General features: G+C 47.3%; 1 long non-coding RNA gene across 2 annotated transcripts; it reads right to left on the reverse strand.

The window, feature by feature from the left end:
* Window positions 1-363: 363 nt before the first annotated feature.
* LOC112531881 lies at window positions 364-17853 on the reverse strand. Of its 2 annotated transcripts, none has more exons than XR_006938539.1 (4): window positions 17743-17853; window positions 13855-14032; window positions 1817-13459; window positions 364-415 (listed from the first exon to the last, which is right to left on the reverse strand). It is a non-coding gene; the product is annotated as an uncharacterized LOC112531881 (long non-coding RNA). The 2 variants fall into 2 exon arrangements; XR_003074003.3 differs by having other exon boundaries at window positions 378-415; window positions 17817-17853.
* Window positions 17854-18158: the final 305 nt, after the last annotated feature.

Genomic DNA, 18158 nt, shown 5'->3' on the forward strand with positions numbered 1-18158 from the left:
AGGAGGATCACAGCCAGCACGTTTTACAGGGAACGTGCTCAGTAGAATACCAGCAGTTACAGCGCTGTCATCCTCAATCTTTCTTCACAACACCAGTTCCTTGGCACTGAAGGCCCTTGCAGTCCAGCAGGAGTCAGAAAGGGGTGGCACAGCTGCAGCAGCATCTTCTCAAACTGGGACATACGCATGTGCCCATGCTCAGCCTGCTGGGTGGCCTCCTACAGCCTCCTTTTTTCTTGTCTTCTGCTTTTTCTTTATTGTTTACAGAAAACCTCCAGAGAAGGGTCACAGAGATGATCAGAGGGCTGGAGCACCTCCACTACAAAGACAGGCTGAGGGAGCTGGGCTTGTTCAGCATGGAGAAGAGAAGGCTGTGGGGTGTCCTCATTGCAGCCTTCTAGTACCTAAAGGGAGCCTATAAACAGGAGGGAAGTCAATTCTTTGAAAGAGCAGATAACAGCAGGACAAGGGGAAACGATTTTAAGTTGAAGGAGGGAAGATTTAGGTTGGATGTCAGGGGGAAGTTCTTTACTATGAGACCAGTGAGGTGCTGGAACAGGCTGCCCAGAGAGGCTGTGGATGCCCCATCCCTGGAGGTGTTCAAGGCCAGGTTGGATGGGGCCCTGAGCAGCCTGGTCTAGTATTACATGTGAAGGTTGGCAGCCCTGCCTGCATCAGACAGGTTGGAGCTTTGATGATCCTTGAGGTCTCTTCCAGCCCAAGCCATTCTATGATTCTATGATAATGTGTGGGACAGCACCATCCTCTTCAGAATCAATGAACTGCAAGGTCTATCACACATTTTTTCCTTCTTTGTGGTAATTAGAATATCCCTTAATGTCTCCTGAGCATTTTCTACAATGAAAGCTCTTGAAGTTTTGTGCTACCAAGGGAGGACCTGTTCTCATGAAGCCAAGGACACTGAGGATGCTCATGACACAAAGGTGTGGGTAGTTAGAAAAGGCAACACCCTCCCATTGCAGAAACATATTTGTAAGGTGAGCTGCTCAGAGGTGGGGTACCTGAAGTGCACTGTCCTTGTGAAGCATAAAATTTGAGAAACTGTTGGGGAAAAAGCTTTGATTCCTTGAGCCTAAGGAAGTAGCTGCAGCCCTGCTTTTCATAAATCCTCTGAGTGTAATTGTTGGCCAGGCTGGCAGATTTAGAAGCTAAGAGAAAAATAGCTCATTCAAAGTCACAGGCTCAAGGACCACAGCTCTGGCATGACTCATAAACTAGATCTGATTTTTGGTGCTTTACAAATCTCATTGCTATACAGCTCACAACATCGCGGTCAAATGGAGGGTCAATCAGCTGAGCCAGAGTCCTTGAATCACATCACATCTGCCTTCTCCCCCTCACTGCTCCACGCACTCCAGAACTGTGCTCTGATGAATTTTAAACAATTCCATCACGTTGTAAAGAGAGACCCAACGTACCACAAACATGAATGATAAGACGATGATAAAACATATCACAGCAAACAGAGACATGCGGGGGAACAATATGGACTCATCCCATTAAAAAAAAAGCAGGGAAAATATTTTGATCTCCTAGTTACCAGCCTACTCCTGTTTGACTTCTGACCTAAGACCACACTGCTGGTGATTCCATCCCTGCAGCTTTGGCTGGTGTCCGGGCAGGGACATGGGGTCCTCAGCAGTGAGAGCAGAGTGGCTCTGCACTGCATTGCCTCCTGCACGCTCTCTCACTTGAAGGTTAAGAAAAAGATGGTTCTAAAATGAGCAGCACCCTTAAAGGACAAAATGTTCTTTTGTTATAGGATCGCACTGCAAACCCTGTTCTGAAAGCTTACCTGAATATCTTCACATATCTGCTCTCAGGAAATGCTTCCTTCTCCTCACACACTGGCACGTATCAGAAGTCATCTTTAAATTAAAATCAAACATAATTGAGGTTAAAAACCGAAGAACCTTGAGGGAAAACAGTGCTGGATGTCCACAAGCTCTGTGGGGAATGAATATCTTGTGCTTCATACACTGCACATTTCAGGTCCATAAAAACCTGTACAACACAGGTTTCTGGTTGCCTCTCACATCTCACACACGGTACAGACCATATCCACTGCCTCAGCCCCCTGCCCACGTGGGGATGGGGTCCCTTGCTGTCTGCCCTCACACTGCAGGAGAGTTCCAACCACACCTTCTAATCATTTTCTGATTCAAGACATAGTTAACACCACTGATATGCTGGGTATATTCTGTGTGTTAACCTTGTGGCTGAACAAAATAAAAGTAGAGGAAAAGTTTAAAAGATAGATAGAGAGGGCAAGAGACAGAGATACTTTGCCCTCAGAACAGCCTTCTAGAGATCTTGTAGATTCAATCAGTCCCTTACCGGTAGATGCTGTACCATTTGCAGAGCGTCACTCCCAGTCATTTTGTTGCTGGCATTACGGTGGTTGCCATGGGTTTTTACCTGGCCTGCATGCAGAGGAAGCCCATCTCCAGCTTTTTGGAAAAACTGAGTTTTCTCCCCTGCCCAGCACTGGCTGAGTGCAAAATGCACTACCCGGAGTGGTGCTGGTCACTCCACCCAAGGTGGGAACCAAGGAGCAAATACACAAACCTATGAGCAGTCCTTGTTCAAACCCAACAGAAAAGGAAGCCTTCAGTTCTGATGAACCGTAGGCCCAAAATCTATGCAGCAAGGAGAAAGCCACAATATGGAGCTGAGGGCAGTTTGCATTAAGAACATTTTATCCATGATGAGAGAGGAGATGAGACAAGACAAGGCTACCTCTTCCCCACCCTGGAAGTGGACAGGTTCTGGAGACACCAGATACGAAATGCAACTTCCTTTGGAGGACACACCTGGCTTGCAGCTGGATTTCAGATTATTTTACTTTCCATTTGTACTGAACACCAGGGAAGACTTTTAAAACAGTAAGGGGAAATGTTCCTGAATTTTAGAAAATTTCAGTAAGAAGTCATGAAATAGCAAATTCTTAAATCACAACGTGTGGGAAGTGAGCAGCACCATGGGTTTGCTCTACATCCTGTGTGTACTTGGTGGCACTCTGCTATTGGCCTCACAGCTCTGATTTCACCTCCAGACTATCCCTGTGGTTTTCCCATAGCAGTCGCTGCAGCACATTGTTTGCTGCTCCCCCTGCACCAGTAGTGAAGCTCAGTTGTACAGTCCCAGCTATGACTAGCAGCAACGGGAGTAGCAAGCACACAGATTTATCTCTAAAATACATAAAAATAAATAAATAATAATAAATTTAAAGAAAAAAAAAACAAAACAGTAACAGTGGCAACCACAGCCCTGGCCAAAGCCCGCAGCTTCGGCAGCTCTCTCTCTGGCTTCTGTGTCAAAGACAGAATAACCTCACGTTCAGACGTGAGAAGGTGAGATATAGTGCCTTGAAGAGTCAAAACCAACACACTCTCTCTAGTATTAATTGCTGATTCCATTAGGGCCGCACAAATCACCTGGCTGTAACCTTTTTGTTTATAGCTGGTGCAGGGGCACGCTGTGCAGCCTGCGTCACTGCGTTAGTTATTGTCTTTCCATGATGCACTTGGGGAGCGTGCGCTTCCCTGCAAGCAGAGTGGCGAGTTCCCGCAACCCACCTGCTTGCATGCACAACTCTTGCTTACTGCACTTGGGGGAAAACAGAGTTATTAACCCCCAGGGGAATGGCATCCTCCTGCCTGCTTGCCAGCTGCAGCACACTGAAATTGCTGCCAAGCTCCAAACTGCAGTGAAACACTCACAGCGGCACAGAAACTGTCCTGCAGATATTAGGAGGAAGTTTTTCACTCCACAGAGGGTGGTGACGCACTGGAACAGGTTACCTAAGAAGGTTATGGGTGCCCCATCCCTGCAGCCATTCAAGGCCAGGCTGGATGTGGCTCTGGGCAGCCTGGTCTGGTGGTTGGTGACCCTGCACACAGCAGGGGGGTTGAAACTCAATGATCATTGTGGTCCTTTTCAACCCAGGCCATTCTATGATTCTATGATTCTGCAGGGAGGTGGGATGCCAGCTCTGAGCCACCACCACTCAGCTAGAAATCTGGGGGCCATCGTGCTGCATCCCACGTGGCTGTAAATGACAACAAGCATTAAAAAGCTTAGCCAGAGCTTTCAATTAACATAGCGTGGCTGAGGCATCTTAACAACATAAATAGGCACTGTTAATACTTAGTGTTACCCAATTCCTGAAGTAGGTTATAGTATTTTTTAGTTTAACTGGGGATAGCCCAATGTATAAATAAGTTGTGGCTATGTATAGCTAGGCACAAGGATTAGAGACCAGCTTAGTACAGAAGTAGATCCTGAGAGACCACTTAGGAAACAGAAAGAGATAAACTGGACTGAAATAGCAGAGCCCCAGCTCAGTGACAGACCTGAGAACAGTGGGAGTCCCTACATAGGGATGCCTACTGATGAGAGCGGCCTGATGCCCGTCAAGTTTGTGTCATCTCCTACACTAAGACACGGGCAGCCCTTAAGACTTATGAGATAGGTAAATACTCCACGGGACAGCACTGGAGGTTAAATTACAGCTGACTCTGAGGGCATACACCAGGTGCTAGAAGGTGCGTGCCGGCTCTGCACCCTGCCCTGCAGCCAGCAAGGTGCTCCCTCTGCAGCACCAGTGCTTGGAGGTCGAGATGTGTGGGATCTGTTTGGACTACTGGAGCAGATCTCCAGTATCCTCATGTCTCGGGCTTTAGACCAGTAAAATGATAGGTGCACCACAAAGTTTTTGTGAGGAGTATTGGATGGGACTGCCAGAGGAAAACACAAATGATGTGAAAAAATACAATTAAAATAACGATTTGCTTTTAATTATTTAAAAGAGAAGTTCTAAAACGCTTACAAAGCTGAGGATTGAAAGAACTGGGAGCAACTCTGTTATGATTTGACATACACAGTCACCAGGATCCAGCCTGCCAAGCATTATACAAATGTATATCAAAAATACTGCCTTTCCCCCACCAGCTGTCAGCCTCGCCGTTAAGTCTGAGACATGGAAAGTGGGAGGAAACAAAGAGAGTGCAGGTCAATAGGAAGGGCAATGGCCAAAGGGAGTCAGCATCACAATACTTCAAAACATTCACAGAATGAGCAAAAAAGACTTTCACGTGGAATTTAACAGGGCAGGAAATAACTCCGGGGTCCTTTGGGGACTTCTAGGCACAGAGGGGCAGCAGAGGAAAGAGTATGGAGGATTGGAAACTGCAGTTCAATTCTCCACCATTGCTGCAGAAAAGAATGGGATCTTCTTTGGAGCGTGGTTGAGCTCATTTTCCAGCCAAACTCTAAATAGCCCCACAGCTTTTTGTATGGCTTTGTGCTGCCTATACATTTACCATCCAGTCTGAGGCCATGCTCATGACCAGTGCCACAATACAGTCTGATAGGCTCGATATTCTTTAAAAAAAGGTCACAGAAAATACTTGCCCATCTTTCAGTTCTTTCATTTTTACCCTTTCAAAACTGCTTCGAACACCCTAAGCTCAATATCCAGAAGTTAGCATCAATTTCTTGCTGCCTTGATGCCTTCATATGAAACCTTACACCATAAAAAAATTGGTTGAAGACTGTTGTTTTTTTTTACCAAGCCTGTTGAGTTGAGCATGAGAACCTATGCCTGGAAATGCAGAATCCTTTATAATAAAAGACCAGAAAGCGTTGTCTGCGTGAGAACATAATGAAATATGACAATAACCACAATGGAAAAAGTGGAATAGATTTACAGTTCTAAAATAGCCTGCACGATACAAAAGTTCATGGATCTATTTCAGTTTCAACAGCAAAGATTGTGGGCTTTTTCGTTAATGAAAAATGCATTCACTGTGGCTTTTAAGAGCCTCAGTTTAGAAGTTGAAGGCAGTCTTTATTAATAGCACATGCCACCCCTGCACAGGAGATTCTTGTGGCAGATTCATTTGCCCCTAAAACCGGCAGCCTGGGCAGCAACAGGGATGAGGATGGAGCAAGAAGTACTTGGCCAGTGGCTGGTGGCCATGGTGGTGTAGGTCTGGGGACTCCAGTATGAGTTTCACAGCCACTTCCCAGCCATCGGGAGGGATGCTGGCACAGTGCTCAGGGAGAAATGGGCTGTTCAGGTCACCTTCCTGACTGCCACTGCCTGCAGCTGACAGTTTTCTTCTCTTTCACATAATCATAGAATTGTTAAGGCTGGAAAAGACCCTTAAGATCATCCAGTCCAAACGTCAGCCCACTCCCACCGTGCCCACTAACCCATGTCCCTCAGTGCCACATCTACGCATCTCTTGAACATCTCCAAGGATGGTGACTCCACCACTCCTCAGGGAAGAGTGTTCCAACACCTCACAGCTCTTTCTGAGAAGAAATTTTCCCAAATATCCAATCTTTCCCACACTTTATTCCAAGAACTGCTGCAACACAGAGAGAAGGCTGGCAGCTTGGGGCCAACACCATCCCTGCAGTCTCTCTGTCTCTCTGGTTACTGTGTACGGATGCATGTCAGCCTTTTCATAGAAATAGCTCATGTGAGCCAGGCAAGCAGAGCACATACACCCATCTCCCCATTCTGAGAAGGCAAATAGCTGCCAGGAAAGCCCTGCTTCCTGTACAGCTTGCACAGACGACACTGGAGCAAAGAGTAACCAAAATAAATGCCCCAGAGCACACGCTGCCAGGAGGCCTGGGGGATGCTGCGTTCCCAAATTGCAGGAACACAGACTCGTAGAATACCCCAAATTGGAAGGGATTCACAAGAATCATTGAGTCCAAGTCCTGGCTTCATACAAGACCACCCAACAATCGGATCGTATGAATGTGTGGATGTCCATTCTCCCCTTCTTTGGAGAAAGCTGCCCTCCACCCTGTGTCCCGCAGTGCCATTAAATGGAGGATACATCTTGGGAATGGCAGCAGGCAGACTGAAAACTCCTGCCCAAAGCCTTCAGAAAGGCAAACGAGAGAGAAAAAGCAAGGAGGAAGCCTTAAGAAGGGTATCACGCAGTAGCTGAGCATTAGGGAAAAGAGCCCAGGGCTAAAACATGCCTGTCCCTCTGGTTGCCCTTTGAAGGAATGCGAGGAATGCACACAGCTGGCCTGAATCTCATACAGAATGCTTATTTTTTCTGCTTGTTATAAAATCAGTGCTGGAGTGATCCCTGGTCTCACCAGAAGAACTTCATCCCATGCTGCAGTTAAAAGGGCAGGATCCCTTATTACTGGTGGAGTCTCTCAAATGAGCTACAGAAAGACAAAGACCAGAAAGTGATAATTTCCAGCTGTTGATGCATCCAGTACACAGAACAGAGCTTCATGAGCTATGACAGCTCTCTGGAGAGGGGAGAGAGAAGCCAGAATTGTAGAACCCCTTTACATTAATCATTTTTTATAAAGTTTCCAGTGGAAACGTTTTGGCACATCTCACGCATGAGAAGTGCATTAAAACAAAAAAAAAAAGATTGCATGAAATATGTTTCTGCTTTTCAAACTTTCCCTTCTTCATGTGCTCCCCTAACAGCCCCGTGTGTGCCACCAAGCAGCCCCGAGGCAGATCTGGCAGCTCAGAAAGCCCCAGGATCCAGCCTGGGGATTGAGGAGAGGAGGGAAAAAAAAGACAACAGCTCATGGAGAAGACAGCTGTCTCAGCCCAGCAGTGCCCCATGGCTGTGCCACCTGGGTCTCAAGTACTGCACATCTTCCTGTGTACGGCCCAGTGGTTGTTTGCCCATACCCAATGCAGCGTCGAGGTGGTTCTGCAGTTAGTGCATGCAACAGGAATGTTAGCAACACAATAAAAGCTTGAGACATGTTTTTTCTCTCTAACCTACTACTGCAATCCAGATGAGAACTACCTGTAGGATGAGACCCGCAGTGCTGTGTGCATGACGCTATGCCAAATGTATGCGTTGTTCTCCAAGACTATCCGAAAAGTGAAAAATGATCTCAGGTGCAGATATTTCTTTATGTTATTCCCCTTGCATACCTCCACTTCTTCTCTCACAGGCACTTCCTGGTACTTATGTAAACAATTCAGCAGATTGCAGATCTGTCAGAAACCTGGGAGTTTGGCACGACCATAGATAACCCTTGCACCCCTACTCACACAGTCCTCAGGGACCCAGCTGCTGAGACAAGTATGAATAAGGATTACTGCACAGGAAAACTAAGCTTAAAAGAAAGAAATGATGACAGAATGTCAGAACAATTTATTTAAAATATCAATAAGCTGTCACAACAAAAACAAAACACTCTTCCCTCCTTTTCTCTGTTGTTATTTTCATTGACAAATGTGAAGTGTTGCACCCCTGCCAGCGTCTCAGCTGATGATTGTGCACATGGGCTTACATGGGCAGTGGTGAGTGTGCAACATGTGACTTGTGCAGAGCTACAATAGTGCGCACACAGAGAAGCTCAGCTGACAGTCAGGAGTGCTTTGTTGGGAAGACGTCCGTTTTTTCTTCAGTGCTAAAAGACCATGAAAAGAAGAATCTGCTGACATCACAAAAAGTGTGGGTAATATCCGATGTACACATTGCGGGCCATGTGCAGGTCATGCATGCAAAAATATTTGTGTACAAATGGATATAGAGTTAAGTTTTCCATTACAGCCCAGGTTGGAAATTAGGAAAAATTTCTTCTCAAAAAGAGTGGTGATGCATTGGCACAGGCTGCCCAGGGAGCTGTGGGAGTCACTGACCCTGGAGGTGCTCAAGAACCGTGTAGAAGTGGCACAGAGGGACATGGTTAGTGGGCATGGTGGGGATGGGTTGATGTTTAGGCTAGATAATATCAGTGGTCTTTCCAGTCTCAATGAGTCTATGATTCAGTGATTTGTTTTATATCAGAAAACGGAATTTCAATCAACCATATGGCCATACAAATAACCATGCATTTGATAAGATCTCCATCTTGGGTGGTCTTATTTGCTTCATTTTGTGTGTCATCTACCATTTCTCCTGCCAAATCTGGTTTGGATTCCTATTCCAGGAGCTCTCTGTCCATTGCTGCAGCAGATACCACACAATACTGCCGGCTGCAACAACATGTACACCTCAATCATGATGGGTTATTTTTGGTTCCTAAGAGTATACGTGATCCTAATCAAATTCATCTGTAGCAAGTCAAGTGCGCTTGATTAATTCCAATGAGGAAAATCTGAGGACATATAATTTGTTTTATTTGATAGAAGTTGAAAACACAAAGCTCATTTCTAGAACACTAACTACAGTTTGTCTTTCTGCATTTTAGCTGTGAGTACTGACAAGCTAGGAGCGGGATTTCTCCATTGCTACTGCAGTGGGGCTATTCTTGTGGTTGCATATTTGTGCTGGGTTTTGCAGCCACATCATACTTTGTCTCTGAGGCCATGAAATACTTAGAGGGATCCTGACATGCATTTGGATTGCAGCAAATGGTGTGGGTTCTCCACTAAGAACAATATTGAGATGCCTTGCCCCCACTGATTTCAGCAGCTTGTACATCCAACGGGATCAGGGCCGCAATCGCTCGCCGCAGAGACACAGAGCACAGATGTTTGCACCTGGCTGCAGGAGAGGTGCCAGCCCCAGCGAGGCAGAGTGATGCTCCTGCAGCAGTTTCTTTGCTGCCAGTGCAGGGTGGTTCCCCTCCTGCCCCACTGCAGAGGCAGTGCCTGCACAGCAAGTCCACCGCTGCTGTCTCACAGTGTTCTGGTAATCCCGTTCTTCCTAAACAGCAGATGGTTGTCACTGCAGGTTGCACAACAGCCCATAATACCACCAATGCTTGGCTGCCTCAGTGCTGCAGGGTAAGGAAGGTAGCACTGGAGCAAGTATGCTGCAAAACCTGGACTTGGGCCACGCGAGGAAATGTAGGGGAAAAGTAGGCAGCCTACAGGAGAGGGCAGTGACTATAATAATATTGTATATAGTAATGTAATAGTAATTTAATATTTAATAATAGGCAGTGACATCCAGAACTTGTGCAAGGAATGGTTTGCTTTAGTGCCTATATATTGCTGGAACTACAGAAAAGGCAGTGCCTATATCAGCTCTATATCTGGCACTTACGTAGGGGATGCAGGTGATAAAAAATACATTAGGCTTGTTCCAAAAGCAAATGTATGAGTTCTTCAAGTGCAACACAGGGGAAATTTGGTGGACTATGATAGAACAGGCTACCAAACCCCACCTAGTCCAAACCTACACCTGAGAGCATATAGGGTGTAGGATTTTGCCAGGCAGTGCTCTCGGTTGCTTCAAAGTGTACACTATCTGTGCTCCTGAGTGCCATGGCTGTGTCCGTGGTTATCATAACTCTTCTGAGATTCACATACTGCTCACATTGATGGATGCCTTCACTGCCGTGACAGCCTGGTCCCTTTGGGATTCCCAGCACATATGTCAAGTATTCAGCAAGACGCACGTAGCGAAAGACATTCAAACAAGCAAACAAGCAAAACAAACAGTAGTTATTTCTATCCAAAAATAGCCAGAAGATGAATTCCAACAAGTTTTTCATAGCAGCCTTGTGGACAGAGCACTCACGCAGGAAGTGGAAAGCAGCATTTATTTCTCTCTCTAACTGGAAGGGACTCAGGTTTGTATGTAGCCAAGGCTGCTCCTGCTATCCCCAGGGAGACAGTGCAGAGCATGGGGCTGAAGCTCAGGCGTACTCCTCCCAGACAAGGCTTCTAACTATTAGTAACCACTAGATGCTTTTGTATTAGACTGTACATGAATATCATCATGTCTCAGTTTTGGCAAGAGGTTGTTCCCTATCACCTGCAATTCTATAAGTCGGTGGTTCTAGGATGATCTTAAGAAGAGGAAGCTGCAGGGTTTTTAAGGGGAAAGATGTCCTTATGGATTAGCAGCATAAGGACCTGGTTGTTTTGCAAAAGTTTGTCCCTGCAATCTGAGGAGGTGTCTCTTTTTAAGGCTAAAAGAAAGGGAAGGATAAAAGAAATAGCTTGCAGTTGCACACAGTGTGAGTCATGGCTTGCTCACTAAGGTTAGTCCTCGTGGTGCTTGAAGATCTGTCCCAGGGTGCATTGAATACAGGAACCCCAAGGCCAGTTATTTTAAAGGCATTTGCATAGTATCTCTAAGTGAAGGGCTTCGGGAAATTTGGTGCCTGCCTTCCATCTACACAATCCCCACATTGCTGAGGGAATACCTGGCTTCAGTTGAGGGAAGACCAAATATTTTTGTTTGGATAGTACTTCCAAGGGAACAGATGCTAGGAGCCAACTAGCGGCAAGTTTGCTTGTCCAGCAAATTTGGCCTGCAAGAGCATTTGTAAGTGATGTGCCTTTAGTCCTTGTGTTTCCAAGTCTAAATGTGACTGCCTGCTACACTCCTGGGCTCTCATCATCATCAAGTTGAAGAGCACGCTCCAAACACCATTAGGGTTTATCACTCTCCTCCTGGTCTTTCTGTTTTGCCTTCTGAATTACTTCCGTCCAATCTACCAAACCCTCTTTATCTGAAATTACACTGTACTGATGGAAACATATCACATGGGCAACTCAACTGGAAACAGCAAGGAGGCTGCACTCTGTGGCAGCATTTTCTACCCTTGTAAGAGGCAAGCCAAGACTCCCATTTGTGTCTTAAGACAGCTTAGTCGAGCTGCCTCAAAATCTGATCAAAAAACTTTGAGTTAAATATTCCCCATTTATTAGAAGAGGAAAACCTTTGATACTGGCAGAGTCGTAGGTGTTTCCATGTCGCTGTTGCTCTAACAATGTGGGAGAGCAGCAGTTTGTGCAGAGCCCATCGAGCCCAAGTACCTCTCGTGGGCCCCAGTTTTCGGGTGTCTCTCGGTGCAGTGTGAAATGACTAACGTTTGTCTCAACTGCATTAGTAGTGTGTGTTTCTATAAGAAAAGCTCTTGGCCCAAAAGGAGTCCATCACAACTTTTGGTTTTGGAAATGTCTATGTTATATCGGCAGTGATAGCAAACAGAGAGCACAGCCATCCTGATTAATTAAACCCCACACGGCACCTCCTAGCAACCAAAGGCTGTTTTTCTAACACTTCTTGCTAGGACTTGCAAGAGCATAACTTAACCACACGGGAATGCACTATCTCATTCTCATGAGCTCAGAAGTCTTTAAAGGAAACGTTACCTACCAAAAAGTTTTCTGAGATGCCATCAGTGGCCAAACAGACACCGTGACCAATAGATGGACAGGTCACAGCAGGTCAGAAGAGAAGGTCCTATGCTGGATCGTGTGTTTACAGTTAGCAACTTTCCTGTCTTCCCAAAACAATGAAGCCACCCAGCCAGACCCCAGCTCCAAGCGTATTCCCCGTCGCAAATCATAAGGAATTTTAGAGCACAAAATTGGTGCTGTTCTGAAAACCATATGAAACACTGAAATCATGTCACTGAGTCCATACAGAGTAAGTTGTTGATGAAAAACCTGAGATATGCCCATCTGAAAAGCAGGGTAATTTCCAGTTTTCACAAGTTTTTTAAATCCTGACATACACCATCTATACAGGAGCAGCCTCCAGTAGCACTGCACCTTCCAGCAATAAGGTTCCCAAATCTACCGTTGACCGTAATGTGACATCCCACCCTAAATCTGCTTTCAGCAATACTACATCAAATCTCTCTGCTTGACTCAGCATTGGTGGGTTATGAAGGTATTACTTATGTCTGCAAACCCATGCTTTTAAGATGCATCTTTAACTAAAAAATTGTAGCTAAGCAAAGATAGCAGAGAATCATCTCTGCATCCCAAAGCATGAGAAGAAAAGTAGGTGGCTGCCACTGCTGAGATATAAGCCAGGATGTTCTTGTAGCCAAGAAGGCCAATGTTATCCTGGGGTGCACTAAAAAGAAGGTGGCCAGCAGGTCTACTCTGCCCTCGTGAGGCCACATTTGGACTACTGTGTCCCATTCTGGACTTCTCAGTTCAAAAAAGACAGGGAACTTCTAGAGAGATTCCAGTGGAGGGTCACAAAGATGATGAGGGGCCCAGAGTATCTCCTATACGAGGAAAGGCTGAGAGCTGGGATTGTTCAGCCTGGAGAAGGCTGAGAAGGGATCTGATCAATGTTTATAAGCATCTAACGTGCGGGAGGCAACTGGATGAGTCCAGATTCCTTTCAGTGGCGTGCAGTGATAAGACAAGGAGCAATGGCCAAAAAAATGAAACGTAGGAAGTTCCAAACAAATATGCAGAAGAACTTTTTTACAGTGAGGGTGACGGAGCACTGGAACAGGCTGACCAAAAAGGTTGTGGAGTCTCCTTCTCTGGAGATATTCAAGATTCACCTGGATGCCTACCTTTGTGACCTACCGTAGGGAGTTGCTGTAGCGGGGAGTTGGACTGGATGATCTCCAGAGGTCCCTTCCAACCCTTGCAATTCTGTGATTCCGCAATCGAGGTAATTGGTTTACCTAGAGGACATGACTTACATCTAAATGCATACCCACCTGCTGTGTTTTACCAGCCACAGAAGCTCAGCATGCGTGCTCTTTGCTGAAATTAATTAACAAGAGAAGCAGAAATTTATATCATCATTAATTAATTTTCGACATCGTTACCGGGAAGCCTGAGGAGTATGTTTGTGACCACTGGGTCCCCAGGAAATAGGGCTATACACACAGGGAGACCATTCAGGGCCCTGTCTGGGGTCACAGACTTGAACACAAGCATGCATTGGAGGGGCTGGACCAGCAAATAACCACAGGTTAATTTTGGAGACCGCATCACAGTTTCCAATGATTATTAAAAAGAATTATGTTCTAAAACTTGTAACCGATACTTGTTTAATTTTAGAAACTTTTCCTTTTTAAATCTGCATTTTAACATAGTAAAATATATCTTATTGGCATTAAACTCTTCTCTGGTACTGAGAGGAATGTCAAACTGACCTGGGAAATGCTGCTGCTTCTCACTCCAGTCAACACCACATTATCCATTTACGATGCTGGGGATTCCTCATCAGATTTTCCTCCTCGGCACTGCACATCTTGCCAGTAACCACGATGCCACATTTTCTACATCTCCTCTCACATATACTTCCAGCAACACAAATATTCAACACCACTCCTAACAAGGACAGACAGGTCATTAACTGATGGTAGCCTGCCAAGGCATCACTGTCAGTTGTTCCTCCTCAAGCCCAGCCTCTCACAGAACCCCAGGATAGTTGAGGCTGGTGGGGCCCTCTAGGCCATATGGCCCACCTCTACTCCAGCAGGGACACCCAGAGCGGGGCCCAGGCCCTAAGGAGGAGACCTCAGGGCCTGTGGTGCTTTGGCCTGGTGCTCGGGCATGGCACAGCACAGCAGTGCTGCCTGGTGCTCAGAGGGAACCCCTGTGCTCCAGTTTGTGCCCATGGCCTCTTGTCCTGGCACTGAGCACCTCTGAACAAAGCCTTGCTCTGTCCTCTTTCTCCTGTCCCTTCAGGTATTTATGGACATTGATGGGGTCCCCCAGAGCCCCCTCTTTTTCAGTCTGAGCAGGCCCAGCTCTTTCCACCTCTCCTCACAGGAAAGGGACTCCCAGGCCCTGCAGCATCTTCATGGTCCATGTCTGTCTGCAGTATGTCCATGTCTCTCTTGTACTGGGTGCCCCAGAACTGGACCCAGCACTCCAGGTGTGGCCTCCCCAGGGCTAAGCAGGGGGGAAGGATCACCACCTTTGACCTGATGGCAACACTTCACTAATACAGCCCAGGATTCTATTCACTCTCTTAGTAGCAGGGACACATTGCTGACTCATGTTCAACTTGGTGACCACCAGGACCCTCAGGCCCTTTTCTGCAGAGCTGCTCCCGGATGGGTGCCCCCAGCACGTCCTCGTGCGTGAAGCTGTTCCTCCCCCAGACTTTGCTGAACTTCAGGATGTTCCTGTCAGACCATTTCTCACCCCCGGCCCTCTTAGATGGGAATCTGATGGCATTCAGACTGGCCTCCACAGGACACAAGGAGGATGCCAGACAGCTGCCCACAGCAGCAAATGAGCCACCACATCAGGATGGGGGCTGAGCCACAATGCCAGGATGGGGGTCCCCACTGGCAGCATCCCCACAGGGCCGCCCTGGGGACAGGTGACAGCTGGAGCCCCATGGCCAGGCCCATGGCTGTGGGGCACTGGCACAAACCTTGGGAACCGGGCACAAGGACACGAGGCAGCCTTCCCTTCGAGGTAGCACAAAGATCAGAGCTTCTTATCAGCACCATTGATCGGTACAACTGCTGTTCGTTACAAATCACATTGTGAATTCTTTGAATCAGAAGCTGTAACAACAAAGGGCCATATGTTTCCTGCCTTTCCAGGTCATGTGGGGAGCTGGAGCAGGAGAAGAAATAACTCTGAATACTGTCTGGCTGAAAAAAAGCCATTACCTCTCCACCTTGGAACTGATTCGAGCCCCAGCATGGGACACCAGGCCCAGCTGCAGCCCCTCACTGGCCACAGTCAGCCCTGCACAGAGGAACTGAGGAGTGCCAAAGGAGGTCTGCACTTCATTCCCAGCAATACAGTACTTTATTCCCAGCAACTTATTTCTAGTCTGAGGAAATCTGCTCAGTGTCTCTCTCATCCCTCTTCCTAGCTCCTGGTTTTTGCACCCTGACCTGTTTTCCTGTATTTGCCCCATGTTTATAGTGCAGAAAACTGTAGTGTGAGTCTTCCAAGAGGTGCAGAACACCATCTGGAGAGAGAGGGCTCCCACTGAGGACATTCGTCAGGAGGTCTGTCACATCCCCAGGCACTGCCAGGAGCCAGCACTTCAAGTACAGTGATCAGGCCCAGAAAACCCCAGCAGGAGTGTATGGCAGCACCTCACATCTCATGGGGGAGTTACCTCCACAGGGACCTGAAGCCAAGTCATTTATCTGAGCAGCCACACCACTTATCTCCCACAGGAGAGAATCTACGGAGGCCATACAGGATGCAGTCTGGTCCAGCTGATAGAAAACTTGGTGGGAATGGAGTCCCCAGGTTCACAAGAATTTTGTTGTATTCCACCTGGCAGCACAACCCCCCTCAGCACCCCCAGTGCAGGACCTGCTGCTGACAGGGTAGCCAGGGGCTGGACATCACGTAATGAGTTGTAACTTGTTTTTAAACCTGCCTGTACATCAGTGCCTTTGGCAGAGGCTGAAAGCTTTCTTCTTTCAACATGAGCTGTCATTAGTCCCATCTCCAGGCAGCTCAGTAGGTTCTCATGGGTCTGGGAATAGAAGAGCAGCAAATAGATTTGGCTGATGGTAAACAGTCTTTACAGGGGGATTCTGGTCACCAGAAATTATCTGCCTAGATGTTGCAGAATGAAATGGAAGCAGCGCTCATTTAGATAGACAGTTATCAGTGGCAGAGTGTAACTGCTTCCTTTTATTTTACCAGACCTTTCCTCATAATCTGTCTCACATGCTGCTTTCTTGGTTCTTAGAAAAGCCCTTCAGATTCCACCAGCATGGAATCAACACAGCAGGATTTGGCTTCAACACTGTAGCAGATGTACCTGAGTGGGATGTATCCCATCCGCATGGAGACCACGCAGAGGTGGACCTGAGGCTGTCATACACCAAGACAAAAGAAGGACAACTGTGGGGAGAGACACACAAAGTCTCAGAGATCTTCCCCAGCAGCCCTCTGTATCTTTAATCTTCAGTTCTCAGTGTGGTGTAGTTGGGAACTCTGAAGATATGTTGGCTCACTGGCATGGAGGAAGAGCATTTGGGGAATGTCTATCTTGCTTGAGCTGGCTTTGATGATTCACAGAATAACAAAGGGCTGAACTTCAGGCACTGTTGCTCTCCTCCTGTTCAGTTCTTATTCAAGGGTTGCAAGAGAAGTGTGGCCTGAAAGATGTTTTGTGTGTGGTCTCAAGATCGTATTGCCTAATGGTAATGCAGTAAGATTTTGTTCTACCCCATAGGACTCTGTCTCTCCCAAAGAAACACCACAGTCTTGGATCCTGATGTGATGACGTAAAGTGGCCGAACTCAGTAACAGAGAGAACTGGATCCTTCCATGGTCTTAACCACCGCTGAGGGCATGTCTGAAGGTTTGTAATGGGTTATAGTGGAGCAACCTCTTTGGACTATTATGACACAGTGTGATTCAGAGAAGCCCTTGGGCTGCCTTAAGTTACTTATGAGACCCTACTGTTGTCTGTTAGCCCTGGAGCTTAAAAAAATAGAGCAGTTCTATGCAGTCATTTCTGCCTTTCTCAAAATCATGCCGCGGAGGATGGCAGCACTGGCCAGACTTGCAGATGCAGGTGCTGTGAGACTGCATGATGGCACTGAGCATTGTGGTGCCTCACCAGTGCCCAGGATCCGTAGCCCTGTGTGAGATGTCAGTGGAGAGCTGGGTGCCTCCGCACACAGTCACAGATACCCACGGCGTTAGCAGACAGACACGAGCACTCCCAGCCACTTAATCACAGAGGCAAGTCTTTGGCAGAAAAATGCAGACCTGAGATCACCCCGGGGACTTGAACAGACCATGTGGGTGTTGGACTCGAGGCATTTCACAGATCAGTCTGTGGCCAGGCAGCGACTGAAGGAGGGCAGGTTTTCGGGCACCCACAGCAGCATTGGGACTGCACTGGGACGGCACTGACGCAGCCTCATTGCCTGCACTCGCTCCCCTGGCTGTGTGTGCAGCAGGCATGGCTGCTGCCCAGATTTACAAGCCATGCTCTTTTGCGTCAGCTGCGAACCCACACAGCGTGCCCTCCGCATCAAAAGGCACAACCACATCATAACCCACTGACGACAGAGCTGCTCACCGGACCAACGTACCTCATTAATTTCAATGCAGAATACAGAGAGCATTCCTTATTTCTGTTTGGATGAAATAACAGATAGCACCTTACCAGCCTCCTGCAATCCATTGCTTCCTGCTCTCTCACCACAGGCTCTGCAGTCTCCCTAAATCCTTGTGACCGTGCACTGCATGATCCAACGCTACTGTGAGCAGCTGCTGCCACCCTCAGGTCACCCTTGTGCAAAAACTCGGTTTACTTTTGATGAATGTTGTCATTCACAGAACCATAGAACCACAGAATCATAGAATGGCTTGGCTTGGAAGAGCCCTCAAAGATATCCAGCTCCAACCTCACTGCCATGGGCAGGGCTGCTGCCCAACAGCTCAGGCTGCCCAGGGACCCATCCAGCCTGGCCTTGAGTGCCTCCAGGGATGGGGCACCCACAGCTCT

Source organism: Gallus gallus, chromosome 2 (assembly GCF_016699485.2).
Source record: "Gallus gallus isolate bGalGal1 chromosome 2, bGalGal1.mat.broiler.GRCg7b, whole genome shotgun sequence".
NCBI classification, from domain to species: Eukaryota; Metazoa; Chordata; class Aves; order Galliformes; family Phasianidae; genus Gallus; species Gallus gallus.